Source organism: Mastomys coucha, unplaced genomic scaffold, assembly GCF_008632895.1.
Source record: "Mastomys coucha isolate ucsf_1 unplaced genomic scaffold, UCSF_Mcou_1 pScaffold23, whole genome shotgun sequence".
Taxonomy (NCBI): Eukaryota; Metazoa; Chordata; class Mammalia; order Rodentia; family Muridae; genus Mastomys; species Mastomys coucha.
Genome location: NW_022196906.1, coordinates 92,692,043 through 92,705,204, shown reverse-complemented (window position 1 = coordinate 92,705,204; position 13,162 = coordinate 92,692,043). Strand labels below are relative to the sequence as shown.

The window sequence follows — 13,162 nt, the reverse complement described above, 5'->3', positions numbered from 1 at the left end:
GAGAGAGAGAGAGAGAGAGAGAGAGAGAGAGAGGAAGAAGGGAGAAGAGGCTGGTTAGGAACACATAGAGAGATAAGGCAGGGAGAGAAAGAGGGAGAAAGGGGTGAGGGAGAAAAGAGAATCAGAATAAGAACCTAAGAGAGCAAGAAGCAGGGCAAACAGCCCCCTTTATAGTAAGACAGGCCGACCTGGCTCTCAGGCAACTGCTGAGCGGAGCCTAGAAGGAATGCTAACACATACAGATAAAATTAAATGTTATATATATATATATATATATGCCCGGTGGTGGCACATGCCTTTAATCCCAGCACTTGGGAGGCAGAGGCAGGTGGATTTCTGAGTTCGAGGCCAGCCTGGTCTACAGAGTGAGTTCCAGGACAGTTAGACCTACACAGATAAATCCTGTCTCAAAAAACAAACAAACAAAAAACCCAAAAAACAAAACAAAACAAAACCCCAAAAACCCAAACAAACAAACAAAAAAGCAAAACAAAACAAAACAACAAAAAAATCCCTAGCCTTATTAGTGAGCTCCATGCCAATGAGAAACCTGGTCTCAAATTGGGTGGATGACTGACCTTCCTAAGGACGCCATCAAGGTTGTCTTCTGGCCCCTACCCACATGTGTATGGGTACCTGTGCACACATACTCATAAGCACATGCACAAAACCAGACACAGTGCAAATCTATGAGAAACCCACAGTTATACTCTAGAATGTACTTTCTTCTTTCCTTGAGCATCCTTCCATTCAAAAATTTGTTTTATTTTATGTGTATTTTGTTTTGTTTTGTTTTGTTTTTGTCTGTTTATGTGTCTGTGTGCCTGGTATTTGAGGAGGTCAGAAGAGAACTTCAGACTCTTTGGAACTGGGATTACAGATGGTTGAGACCCATCGTGTGGGTGGGTGCTGGGCATTGAACCTGGGTCCTGTGGAAGAGCGGTCAGTGCTCTTTACTGCTGAGCCATCTCTGCAGCCCCTTGTGTTTTGATTTTTGAGACAGGTTCTCACAATGTAAACTAGGCTGATAAAGGCATGTAAACCCGACACAAGCCTTTCTTTCAATTTTCAGCAAACCTGAACTTTGCTTTACACTGACTTGTTTTGAAGTTCTTTTCGGGGTCAAAACCAAGGGTCTGATTTATGTAAGTGGAGGGCTGAAGAAGCCCCTGTGAGCTGCTGGGTGAAGCTGTGCCTCCATCCCTGTCACAGCTGGGGAGGCAGCTCCCCTGCTCAAAGGACCTGGACTTTGTATGCTTTGTCGTGTGGGCTTTTGCTTCTTTGCATCCAGCAGGCTCTCTCATACTTGCTCTGCTACATACAAATTCCTGAATAGAAAGTCACGTTAGCATCTTAAATCTCCACTCTGGAGTGCTCCTGTTCATTCTCTCGTTCGTTCTCTCTCTCTCTCTCTCTCTCTCTCTCTCTCTCTCTCTCTCTCTCTCTCTCTCTCTCTCTCTCTCTCTCTCTCTCTCTCATATCTCCCTTCCCCTGCCCCCTGCCCACTGGTTGCCCTGAAACTCCCTCTGTAGACCAGGTTAGTCTCAAACTCACAGAGATTCACTTGTCTCTGTCTCCCAATTGCTGGGGTGAAAGTTGTGCACCACCACTGCCTGGCCTCTTTTTTTTTTGTTGTTCACAAGCTAAATTTGCATACCTTTTAGGAGGTCACTTTGCCCTATTCTCCTGCCTCACTACCAATGAGCTATGTCCCCAGCCATCCTTTGGTAGCTTTGCCGAAAAATTCTTCTCAATTTCATCCCGAAATTTCATCTCTTACCACCACTAGGGATTAAATCTATCACAGTTCTTCTATGTGCAAAGCTTTGCTATTGCTGAGTGAAAAAGATATTTTTATTATTACATTTGTGTGTGTTTCTCTCTCTCTCTCTCTCTCTCTCTCTCTCTCTCTCTCTCTCTCTCTCTCTCTCTCTCTCTGTGTGTGTGTGTGTGTGTCTGGATAACCTGCAGGAGTTGTTTTTCTCCTTTCAGCACTTGGATCCTAGGACTGAACTCTGGTTGTCGGGCTTAGCTTACCATCAAGCAAGCACCTCTATCTGCTGAGCCATCTCAGCTTATTTAGTTTGTTAATTGGTTAGCTGGTTTGGTTTTTTGTTTTTTTAAAGATTTATTTATTTTATTTATGAGTACACTGTAGCTATCTTCAGACACACAAGAAGAGGGTATCAGATCCCATTACAGATGGTTGTGAGCCACCATGTGGTTGCTGGGATTTGAACTCAGGACCTCTGGAAGAGCAGTCAGTGCTCTTAACCACCGAGCCATCTCTCCAGCCTCGGTTTTGTTTTTTTTTTTTAATTTGCTAGTTTGTCTGTTAACACATGCTTTGAGACAGGATCTGGCAGATGGCAGTGGGGTTTCACACCTGTAATTCCAGCTCTCTTAGAGGTAGAATCAGAAGGACCAGGAGTCCATCATAATGACTTCAAGAGCAGCCTGTTTTGTATTCCTTCTGTTGGGAAGAATAAAATCCTACCTCTGTGTGGAGACATGCCATTGTCTCCTCCCTCAAGAGCTAATCCAGTTGGTCTGGCTACTCACCTAGCCAAGGGGCCGGAGCTCAGGAAGGCAGACTTACTTAACACCAGGCCAGAAGATGGGAGGAATAATTGTCCTTTTCTGTGACACAATGCACTTCTCCTTCCCCGAATCCCTGCTCTGTTTGCAATTGCTACAGACGGACCTGCCTTGCTGCTCTGCTAGGCCCGTCTACCTTTCTGAGTTTTGATGCAGAAAGGTGAACTGTTTCCTTTTTCTTCTTTCCAGTCTTTCCAGGGTCAGCCAGGGCCTAGGTTAGTGTCCTCTGGTGTCGTGGGCCTTTTTACTCTTCCTGACCACTTGTTCCATTTGGGGCTGACCTCCATGCCAGTTTTACTCAAATGGCATGGCCTGTTCTCCGTCTGTTTTTCGTCTCCCTTCTCTGAGTAGCTGCTAAGATGTCTACCTCGCCTGCCCTGTTGTTTGTCTTTTAAATTCTAGAAATGCGGACCGCAAGTCTCCAGCTGAGTCTGGGTTCTAATACTTTCATTAAGGAGCCTCAGAACTCCAAGGAGGGGCTCTAGAGGAGACTTGCCCAAGATTCTTGCAACATCTGATGAGCCCCTGCGTGTGTGCATGCGCATGCACGTGCGCGTGTGCGCGTGCATGTGCGCATGTGTGTGCATGCGCGTGTGCGCGTGTGCATGCATGCGCATGCGTGTGTGTGCATGCGTGCGCGCGTGTGTGTGCGCACGTGCATGCGGGTGTGCGCGTGTGCATGCATGCGCATGCGTGTGTGTGCATGCATGCGCGTGTGCGCGTGTGTGTGCGTGTGTGTGCATGCGTGTGCATGCGTGCGCGCGTGTGTGTGTGTGCGTGCGTGCATGTGCGCATGTGTGTGTGCGTGCGTGTGTGTGTGTGTGTGTGTGTGTGTGTGTGTGTGTGTGTGTATGTGTGTGTGTCTGTACTCGAGTGTGTGCAATCATGGGGAGGTAAGAGTATAACATGCTGCTCAGTTCTTCCATCGGGTAGGTTCTAGGAACAGAAATCAGTCCCTGAGGCCTGGTAGCAAATACTTTTATCAGCTGAGCCACTTCAATGACCCTACGGTGCAAACTTTTATCTATCTGCCCCTATGCTAGGCGTAGGGAATTGAAGATTAGGGAAGTTACTTGTTTATTTGTTCTGTCCCCACCCTTTCTGATTGAGCAAGGCAGGGTTTTTGTTTTTGAGAAGGATCCTGTACCTGCAAGCTTCCTCATTCATTTGCATAAGAATTTTCAAACCTGCCACATACTTCTGAGCTCCACTTAACTAATTATCAAATGCTTGTACAAAAATTCAAACTGCCTGTTGGAACAGGTTGGCAACAGCAGCACTCTAGAATCTGAGATTGTCACTAGTTCAAGGCAAACCTGAGCTACATAGTAAGACCCTGGTTTTGGAAAATAAAAACACAATTCAAACTGTCTTATCCACTACAACTTTCAATTCTTTTTATTATTCTAGTCATTATTATTTCTTAATTGTAGTTCGTGGATCCAGCTCAGGGGCTTCTCCAGGCCAGGCAACTACACTGCTACCAACCCGGAGATCTACTAAGATCTGGAGCCTTGCTGAAAGAGCACTGACTGCTCTTCCAGAGGACTCAGGGTTCATTTCCAGCATCCACAGGGCAGTGCACACCAATGTACAAAAAAAGAAATAACTTCAAAACCAAACCAAACCAAAGAAAGAAAAAAAAAATAAGGAAGAAGAAAAGAGAGACAGAAAGAAAGGGAGAAAGAAAGAAAGAAAAGAAAAGAGAAAAAAGATGGTCCAGAAAGGGTAAAGTTACTACAGCCAAGTCTGAAGATCTGAATTTAATCCATAGGACCCACAGAGGAGAGGGGAGAACCATTTCCTGTAAGGGGCAGCCTGAATGTGTTCCCTTCCCACAATAAATAAATAAATAAATAAATAAATAAATAAATAAATAAATCACTAATACAAAATTAAAAACAAACAAGCACCAATTTACATAAACCACGCATGAGTCATAGGGACTCACGTGGCAATGCACTTCTGGATATCTGCTCTCCCACTCCCTCAGCCCACTTGAGCATGTGGGTGTGCCTTTCTTAGTAAACTGTCTCCACTGCTGTCTCTATTCTGTGTGTCCCTGGGCCAATTTTTATCTCTGGGACACAAGGACCTGGAAACCAGCGGGTTTCCACACCTGTGACATTCTGTGACTGGTTGGCTTTGTGTCTGTGACTGACAGAGAACTGCACTGTCTCTCCAGACTAGTAAATTGTTTATGCTGGCCTTGAGCTTAGTCTGTAATCCCCACAGACCCGGACCCTCAGTCCTCCTGCCTTAGCCCCTTGAGTAGCTGCAATAACTAACAGACCAGAGCCTTTGTTTTTAAAATAAAGATCTGAAGAACCAATCATGGTGGTAACTATCTGCAATCCAAGAACTGAGGAGATGCAAACAGAGACAGGGTAAGAAGCTCATTTGTGTGTGTGTGTGTGTGTGTGTGTGTGTGTAATCTAATTTGTTGGACTTTTTAAAAAAATATTATTTTATTTTTAAAGAAAAGGGCTGTAATGAAGTTCATTGCTTTTTCTTTTTTCTTTTCTTTCCCATCTCTCTCTCTTTCTCTCTTTCTCCTTCTCTTCCTTCTCCTCCTTCTTCTTTGTTCATTTTTTAAAAAAAGCAATTCTCTTTGAAGTTGTGGCTTTATTTTGAAAGAGCCTTGAGAGCTGTCTAGGGAAGTGACTGTACCCCAAGAATTTAGTTATCGGTGAGTCAGGATGAGCTTCAGGTAGGCCACTAAGTGCTGTGTGGACATTTCTACCTCTGTCACCCTACCTCGACAAGCTTTCTTATGTTGCTTATGTAGTAGGCCTAAAACTCCAAAACCTCCACCTCTCTCTCTCTCTTTCTCTCTCTCTCTCTCTCTCTGATGCTAGAGAATAAGACCTGATCCTCCTAGAAGCTAAACATTCTCTCTCTCCCTGAGGCACCCAGCAGTTCTCCCAGTTCTAAGTAGTACTTGGTGTAAATTGTTTATTTTCTTGGATTATCTTCCTTAAATATAAAAGTAATTTAAATTGTAGTTTAGAGAGGCTTGTCAACTACAAACAGGGCAGAGCCTTTGTTGATAAATACTTCACATTCCACAAGGCAGAGTCACACTTAGACCTCCTTGGTATCAGGACTCATCTCTTTGATCCCACTCATTGCATATACTGGCACGAAATGACTGGTAAAGTATCCGATTTATTATCCCTTATATTCCTGTACAGGACAACATGATTCTAGGTCCACACTTTTACAGGATGGAGAACTATTTGTTAAACTACAGTGTGAAATGGCCTACTCGGTTTGCAAGGTAGGTTTCTCAGCCTACTTCCTGCCCTTGGAGCTACCCTTGAGGCCACACCATCATGCTCTCTAGCCATCTGTCTCCCTGCTTCTGCTTTCTTTCTTCAATGACAGCCATTCCCTCCGTACATCACAGTCCTCCCGTCCGGTTTTTGTTGTTGTTGTTGAGACATAGTCTTCAGTAGTTCAGGCTGGTCTGGAACTCCTTATGTAGCAGAGGCTGGTCTTACTTCAGACCTTTCTTTCCTCCAGCTCCAAAGTGCCAGGATGACAGGCTACCACTTATAGACTATGAGTGCTTTCTTATGCATATATATGTATATTCAAACTAGACACATTGTAGATAGACCACAGAAGTGGTCATGATAAAAATTTTCAAGTCATATTAAATAGTTCTATTATTAATTAAGAAGCAAGTTGCGATCAATAAAGTCTGGAAGAGAGAAAACCAGCTTTCTCCAGTGGAGTGTCACAGCATTATATAAGTCACACTCCATGGTAGGCTTCAGGCTTAAGAGTAGCTAACCTACATACAATCGACTCCATGGTATTTGTGTGTGTGACTCTGTGTGTGTGTGTGTGTGTGTATGTGTGTGTTTGAGAGTAAAAGAGAGAGCACAAAATTGGGTAAGTGGGAAGATGGGAGGGAATCCGGGAGGATTTCGGGGATGGTAAAGAATACAATCAAAATATATTGTATAAAAATTAGAATATTTTTTTTAAAATAGAAGTAATTAAAACATAACAAACAACAGAAAAAAAAATGATTCAAGACAAGCATGGTGATCAATATCTGTAATCCCCTCACTTGGGACGATGAGACAGCTGGATAGCAGTGAGTTCATGTCAGCCAGGATCATTTAAAAAACAAAACCTGACATTGTCTCAAAAAATTCAATAAAAATAAATAATAAGAAGATCAACCAACAAACCGTGGGCTAGGGATGCAGGATGGCATCCAATGACAAACATCCTATGAGGCACAGGGATCAACCCCAGCATATACCTCTCACCCTGTAGGGGCCAAGTCAACATTTATACACTTACAAGCAATAAGGGTGGTATCAAGCATTTATGAAGTGATGCTTTTCTTGCCTGAGCCAAGAAGAGATAGGGATGGGCAGCTTTCTGCTTCACCTCAGAAGTTCCTCCCACTCTTATCTGTAGGTTTCCCACTGTGGTTTGTCTGTCTCTGCACAAGTGGCTGCTGCCTGTTCTTCCCCTCCCCCTCCCTCTATGCTCTTTCTCTGTCTTTTTCTGTCCCCTTCCTCCCAAGGTACTAATATGGGATGCTGGATCTTCTCTCCTGGTCTTTGAAGAGGAGAGGAGAGGAGAGGAGAGGAGAAGAGAGGAGAGGAGAGGAGAGGAGAGGAGAGGAGAGGAGAGAGGCAGCAGGCCAGCCTTGGGGGTAGGACAGGATGATGTTCCTTGACTTTCTCTGATATGTCACTTCACCATCTTGGCTTCCTTTTAGAAAAACAAGGGCTGGTGAAATGGCTCAGCCGTTAAGAGCACTGACTGCTCTTCTGAAGGTCCTGAGTTCAAATCCCACCAATGTAGTTACATGGTGGCTCACAACCATCTGTAATGAGATCTGAAGCCCTCTTCTGGTGTGCCTGAAGACAGCTACAGTGTACTTACTTATAATAATCTTTAGGCTGGAGCAGTCAGGAACTGAGTGAGGAGGGGTCTACTGGAGTGAGCTGGGTTGGCCGGAGCGAGAAGAGATCCTAAAAGTCAGTTCCCAACAACCAGATGAAGGCTCACAACTATCTGTACTGCTACAGTGTGTACTCATATACATAAAATAAATAAATAAATCTTTAAAAAAAAAACAAAACAGAAAAACAACCCAGAAATGTAGTTCCTCGTGGTTCTAGACTCCAAAAGTGATGTTAAGATGCCTGCAGGTTGGCTCCTTTTAAGGAGTTAAGGCACTGTTTTGTGTCCTCCTAGCTCCCGTGGCTGCTAGTAACTTTGGTGTCCTTAGGTTGTGAAGGATGCGTTGCTCCTGTACCAACATTCTTCACATTGCCTTCTTCTGTTTGTCAAATCAATCTTCTCTCTTTTTATTTTTATTAATCTGTCTGTCTGTCTGTCTGTCTTGTCAGGGTCTTAGTCTCACTATGTAGCCCTTGCTGGCTTGGAACTCACTATGTAGACCAGGCTGGCCTCTTAATGTTCCTTCTTCTATTTCTCCACTCTTATTTTTTTCTTTTGTTCAGATTTCACAGTTTAACCTGTGAAACCTTAAAAGGAGCCAGCCTGCAGGCATCTTGACATCACTTTTGGAGTCTAGAACCATGAGGAACTACGTTTCTGGGTTGTTTTTCTGTTTTGTTTTGTTTTTAAAGATTTAAAGGCTCAGGTTTCTTGAGTTTTGCCATTACAGGCTTGCTATTTATTTATTTATTTATTTATTTTAGTTCTTTTGTTTGTTTTTGTGTTTGTTTGGTTTGGTTTTTGGAGACAAGGTTTCTCTGTACAACAGCCCTGGTTGTACTGGAACTTGCTTTGTAGACCAGGCTGGCCTCAAACTCTCAGAGTTCTGCCTGCTTCTGCCTTCCAAGTACTAGGATTAAAGATGTGCACCACCAGGCCTGACCTTGCTCGTTCTTTTATAAGGACACTTATCTTTGGGATTTGGTTGATTCTAAAGGAAGGGTGACCTCATTTCCAAGCCCTTAACTTAATTAGACTTGCAAACATTTTTTTTTTTTGGCTAAGGTCACATTCACAGATTCCATAAGGATGCATTTTTGGGATACATGTACTCCTATCTCCTGATTCCGTGTTTCTTTCATTGCTACATTGGGAATGGGGGTGGGTGCCTGAACCCAGTTTTCTGGGGCTGACAGGCATTTAATCCCTTCCTCTAAAACAACACAAGATTTTATTGTATTGAAATTTATAAAAACCAGAAAACCTAATTATCTACTTGAATTATTACCCTCTAGCCAAACAACCCACTATTCTGTTTGCACCCTTTCAAGCTATTGCATTTCATTTCAGGCTGGATGCTTTTAAAACACACAGGAATACAAATCATAGCATGAAGGTATAATTAAATCATCCATATACATTCAAACTGTGTTCATTCTTTATAGGTTACTGATGACAAGTGGATGAGGTTCTTAGCACCAAAACAATGCAGAGAGGAATACATCATAGAACTCTTAACACACAGAGATGATTCAAAATTTACTGGTGTACAGTCTAATCTCCCTGAGTAGCTTTTCCAAGTACTGTATGACAGAGTAAAGGTTAGGCCTAAGTCTACTCTTTGTCATAGTACATTCCTATTCTAGCATTTCCATCCCCAGTACTCACAGAAACTTCACAGGTATTTGACTGGCAAGCTTCTTGTTTTACTCTCTCTGTCTCTGTGTCTCTGACTTCCCCACCTCCACCCCCAAGGTTTCTCTATGTACTCCTAGCTCTCCTGGAACCCCTCTGTAGACCAGGTTGGCTTCAACTCACAGATCTCCCAGGCTGGCTTGCGTCACTGTGCCTGGTTGTTTTCATAACCCGTTTCTGCTTGGTCAGAAAGCCATCGCTAGTCTAATGCAAGATACTTTCGATTCTGTCCTGGGCATGAGACTGACCTTGTGGTGGAGGGGAAGGAAGAAGCTTGCTTGGTACAAGGGTCAAGGGTCAACTTGTGAAGGTCCTTTACTGACATTTCTGGCTGTGACCTCGCTAAATATTCAGGGGAATTCTATTCACTGGACAACTGAAAAGACCCAGGGTTCACAGTTGGGTTAAACATTTGATGTCCTACTAGCAATGGGCTGAAGCCTCAAAAGCCAGCTCCACATACAATTGCTTTTAGAAACCCCAAACCGGTGGTGAAATAGGTTATCCTTTGTTGTTTTGAGACAGAGTCCCTGCTATGCAGCTTTGCCTAGTCTGCAACTCAGGAAGAAACCTAGCTGGCCTGGCAATGCACCTGCCTTAGGGTCCTGAACGCTGAGCTTGGTAGGCATTAGCCACCACGCTTGATTTTTTTTTTTTTTAAATCACCGAGCTACAACCCCAACTTGGCAACTATTGTTTTGCCAACTTGTCTCATTTTCGTTCTACTTGTAGATTCTATCCCAGACTGCTCAAGTATTTGCTTGAATTGTTAGAGTGGCATTAGGTTACAGTAGGTTTACTATATGTAAACAAAAAGACTACAAGTATCCCACGCCGGACCTCTTAGGCTATGTGAGTGCCCTACCGTTGAGCTCTGTCCCCCTCGTCCAAGGTTTGGCTGACAGTAAGTGAAATTCAAGCGTCTCACTAAAGGAAGAGCCATGACATTTCCCGACAGCAGGGAGACAGAGGCGAGAAAAAAAGCGCTGGGCAAAGTGTAAGGTTTGGCAGCCAAACGTCAGCTGCGGTGGTGCAGAGACGAGCACGGAAGTATTTCAAAGGCTGGACTCTTTACATCTAAATAAATGATCGTTCACATCGCAGGGAAAGGAAGGCCAGCTGGGCCGTGGGAACAAAGGGGTTCTCTGCGGAGAAGCGGAACCGGGAGGCGCAGGTTTTCCCGAAGGCGGCGAGCGGGGGGCTGCAGACACCGCAGTGCTCCGCGAGCCAACCCAAGCGCGCCGGCAGCGCAGTCGGAACGCGGCACAGACAGCAGCACAGGGCGAGGCTGGGGCTACCTCCCCTCGGGGGGCGGGGCCCGGGCGAGCCTTGCGCGGTGAGTGGGCGGGGCTGCCTGGAGGCGGGCGTCGGGGGATTGGCCCTAGAGGGTGGGCGGGGCCGGGCAGCGGGGAGGAGAGCCCGGGAGGCTCGCGCGCGCACTCGCGCAGGCGCGGGCACGGCGGTGGCGCGCGCGTGCTCCGTCGGGCGGTGCAGCGGCTGCGACGGAGCCGGCCATGGTCGTGGGCGGTGGGCGGGTGTCGCGCTGAGCCCCGAAGGCAGCAGGAGGCAGGGAGCCGGGCATGCGGGTGCGGGAGCCAGGCGGGCACGGCTGCGGGAGCTGCTGACGGCGCCGCGGGATCGGGAGCCGGTGGCGGCGCGCGGGGCAGGTGAGCGCGGGCTGCGGCTCTGGCGTCTCGGGCGGGCGCTTCCTGCCGGGCTCGGCCGCGGGTGCGCGGGCTCCGAGGTACGCGGCGCCCAGGCCTCCGGCGGCGGACACGGAGCCGCGGAGGGCGCCCCGTGGGCGACCACCGAGAGAGCGGGTGCCGAACGGCCCTGCCGGTGTCGGTGCGGACGCCCGGCGGCTGCAGACCCTCAGGTGTTTCGGCGCAGCGTTCGCGGCGCGGTTCCGGGCTCTCCGGTTTCGGACCGGTCAGAGTCCGGGTGCCGCGGCTAACGCGTCCCGCGCGGCCTTGGCTAAAATACCCCGGGGAGATGTGAAGCGGGAACTGTGAATACTCACCTCCTGGGGGTTGCGGGAGGCCGAGCTAATCTGGCTGTGAGTGCTCGGTGGACGGGAGCTTTTGGGAGCAGCCCGCTGCAGCATCCTTGCTGGCTCTGGCTTGTTCCTTCGTGGAGGTTGGCATTGGGGGCAAATTTATTTCCGAACCGCTCTAGTGTTGCAATAAGCTCAACCCGAGTTGCTTAATGAAGGAGCCTGTTATCTTACAGCGGCCAGAGTAGGATTCTGTGGTCTCTTTGTAGAATTCTGTAGTTTTTCTCTCTTGCAAAGGCTGACTTGGAAACCTGTCTTAGGTACAGAGTGAATTAGTGCTACGAATCCTCTCAGAATTACAGTTTACACAACGTGGAAGATGGTGGGACATGTTACCTGACTTGCTTTGATATTTAACCTATCTGAAGTGACACTTAAATTGTCACTTGTTACAGAGTATAAACACAGGAAGAGTATGGAAACATATTCTTTTTTTTCTGCATTGCTACATCCGAAGGGAGTGACAAGTGCTTTTGTAAACATCATTGTGGGCAGTGTTACTTACTGTCTGGTGAAGTCATCATAATTGAATTAGATGAGTATTTATTCTGAGGTGCTGAATGGATGGTTGGGAATATGAGTCGTAATGAAATCTCCAAGGAGTCTGAGCTTCAAGGAGTCCATTATCACTTGCGGATTCTACTTTGTAAGGTTTTTTGTTTGTTTTATTTTGTTTTGGATCTTTTGAGACAGAACTTTGTGGTGTTAGCCTTCAGTGGTCTGGAACTCACTCTATAGACGAGGCTGGCTTTGATTCATGCCTCTTTCTCTCTTGTCCTTGTATTACAGAGCTCGGAGTATCCAGAATAGATGTTAAAAAAAAAAAAATTAGGGTGGCATCCACTTGTAGTCCCATTGCTGGGGAGGGGCACCCACGTGGATTCCAGGGGTTTGCTGGTGGACCAACTAGCTTAGCAGAATCGTGGCACCCTAGGCCAATAAGAGACCCTACCTTAAACAATAAGATGTGTGACATCTGAGGAACACATACACACACACACACCCACACGAACGGATTTTTAAAAAAGAAAGCAGAAAGCAGAACTGTGTAGAAAGTCTATAATGTGTCAAAGATCAGGGTGACTTGGATTAGGCTATTGCCCAAGTTTCGGAAGGCAAAAATCCGAAACGGTAAAATTGAAGTTGTATTCACTAAAGCCAAAAGGATTTAAGAAACATCTTTAGTTTGCCCTTGTGATTCACACGACACATTGACTAGGACATTCCACCTTCTGGGTGTTTTTACAAAGTGGAAAACTCGGGTTGGTTTTCTTGCAGTGTTAAAGATCATTGGCCTGACAACAAGCCGGATGTTAATTTATTTTAAATTTTTTTTGAACCCAGGGCTTTTTATATTAGGCAAGTGCTTTACTGCAGAGTTTACGTGTCCCCAGCCCCGTTGTATACTGAAAAACAAAGCCCAAAACAAACCCAAAACAGAATATCGCTTTATCCTCAGGCCCGCCTGTGACTTGCTGTGTAGCTCCCGATTCTTGTATCTCTGGGCAATTCTGCACCTCCCCTTCTTAGTGCTGGGATTCCACCATACACCTGTAAACCACACATGGTTTTATGCGGAGCTGCAGATCACACTCGGCTTCCTGCATGCTAGTTAAGCACTTTCGTACCAGCTGGGCCATGTCCTGTCTCTGTGTGGGCTTCCCTTCCCTCAGTGTGTGAATGCCGAGGATTGAGCCCAGACCTTCACACAGGGTAAGATACCCATAGCTAATATCCCCACCTCTGTTTTCCTGCTTTGGTTTTTATTTTTTTGCAAGTGGATTGATCCCTAATCAACTTGTTTTGTGAATGTCATAAATTATATGGAAAGCAAAAGTGAATCCTGCAGCCTAGATGATTTTTTTTTTTTTTTTTTTTTTT

The 13,162-nt window shown here is 45.9% G+C and overlaps 1 protein-coding gene across 2 annotated transcripts in view; it reads left to right on the top strand.

The window, feature by feature from the left end:
• Positions 1–10,661: 10,661 nt before the first annotated feature.
• Positions 10,662–13,162, top strand: part of Pik3cb (phosphatidylinositol-4,5-bisphosphate 3-kinase catalytic subunit beta) — a 106,810-nt gene continuing 104,309 nt past the window's right edge. For both annotated transcript variants that reach the window (XM_031346283.1, XM_031346284.1), the window contains exon 1: positions 10,662–10,895. The gene's annotated coding sequence lies outside the window, so the exon portion shown is untranslated. The remainder of the gene's footprint in view (positions 10,896–13,162) is intronic.